Here is a 2,105-nt window from a genome sequence, read left to right on the forward strand (position 1 = left end):
TTTTGTCCTTTGTGTATGGTTTTATAGAATGCTTCGTGTGCTTCACTTACATATTTTGAGCTTGGATATTGGTTAGTCTATATTAATTGAAGAATTCTCCATGAACTTCACTTATATCTTTTGGAGTATGAATAATACTATCATCTAAAGGGGTTTGGAAGAGTGTCAACTTTAGGAATTAGTGATCCCACTATTCCGAATGAGAAGAATTTTGCTTATGTGGAGAGTAGAAAATTTCTATGCTTTTAGATCATGAAAAGAATGCTTTATGTGATGGTTATATGGTTGAATTCATTCATGATGCCTATGAAAATTATTATGAGGTAGGAATACATGCTTGTAAGATTTACAATAATATCAAGTCTCCTCTCTATGTGCTTAAAGTTTTGAAGTTATACTTGTTTTGCCTTTCTATGCTAGTTGATTCTTGTTCCTATAAATTATGTGCTCACGAAATCCCTAGGCATAGGAATTGGGTTAGATTCAAATATGCTAGTCATATTCTTCATGATGCTCTCTTTATGTTTCAATTCTTTTCTTTTATGTGAGCATCAACGAAATCATTATGCCTAGCTAAAAGGCATTAATGAAAAGCGCTTGTTGGGAGACAACCCAATATTTATCCTTACTGTTTTTTTGTGTGTTTACAAGATGAATATACTGTAGTAATCATGTTTTATAGCTTTTTGTTTCAATAAGGTGCCAAGTAAGACCTTTGGGAAGACATGGGTGAAGTCTTTGCAATCTTGCTGTAAAAAACAGAAACTTTGCGCTCACGATAATAGATGCCATTTTTTACAGAAGAGTGATTTTGAGTTGATTCTTTTCGCAGAAGATTAATATACAAATTCCTCACGTACACAAATTTATTTCATAATTTTTGGAGTAGAATAAGTATGGTTTCTGTTCAGATCATTACACAAATTTATTTCATAATTTTTTGAGTTGATGCCATTTTCTATGACTTATATTTTTCAATATAAATTGTAGAAATGATAGGGTACAGTAGGCATTGTGTTAGAACAATTATTAAACTTGTCTTTGACACTACCAAAGTGAATGGTTTACTCTTTATCATACCAACCTATCTCATGAAGTTTCGTTAAGTTTTGTGTGATTGATGTTTTAAAGCTTTGGGTGAGATATCGATATGAGGAGAATAAGGAATGGAAAGACCCTAGGATTGGGGATGCCCAAGGCACCCCAAGGTAATACTCAAGGAAGACTCAAGCGCCTAAGCTTGGGGATGCCCCGGAAGGCATCCCCTCTTTCGTCTTCAAAACTATTGGTATACCTTACTCGTAGCTATATTTTTATTCGTCACATGATATGTGTTTTTCTTGGAGCGTATTTTAAATTTTACTTGCTGTTTGAAAAAAATCATTGGATCTAAAATCTTGAATAAAAAAGAATCCTCCCATGGCTATTATTTGACTACTCAGTGTTCTTCACTTATACCTTTTGGAGTAGTTTGTCATTTTCTCACGTGCTTCACGTATATCTAATGAGTAAATGGTTGAATGAATTGAATATCATAAATATGAATTTATATATGTTTCATATGCTTATACCATGGGGAGTAATGAGTTCACACGTAATAAGTATAGTTAGTAAACTTATTGAAAGTTAGCAAACGCAGAATTGGTCACTTAAACAATTCATGAAAGAATATTGAAGGAAGAGATATTTCACATATAAATATACTATCTTGGACATCTTTTGTAATTGTGAGCACTCATTAAAATATGACATGCTAAAAGGTTGATGTTGGGCAAGGAAGACAACATAATGGGTTATGTTTTTTTATATCCGAAATAAAGTATATTGTCATGGATCATCCAACACTATTAGAAAAAGGGCTATAGATGGAATTGACACTAATGGCGCACCAGACATGTGGTGCGCTATTACTATATACTAATGGCGCACCATGTGTTGGTACACCATTAGTGTCCAAATACTAATGGCGCACCACATCGCGGGTGCGCCATTAGTAAAAAAAAATTAATTTTTTTGTCAAAACTACTAATGGCGCACCGTGGTAGTGGTGCGCCATTACTAGTTGAACAAGTAATGGCGCACCATGCCACGGTGCGCCATTAGTA

This window comes from Triticum dicoccoides, chromosome 4B (assembly GCF_002162155.2).
Source record: "Triticum dicoccoides isolate Atlit2015 ecotype Zavitan chromosome 4B, WEW_v2.0, whole genome shotgun sequence".
NCBI classification, from domain to species: domain Eukaryota; kingdom Viridiplantae; phylum Streptophyta; class Magnoliopsida; order Poales; family Poaceae; genus Triticum; species Triticum dicoccoides.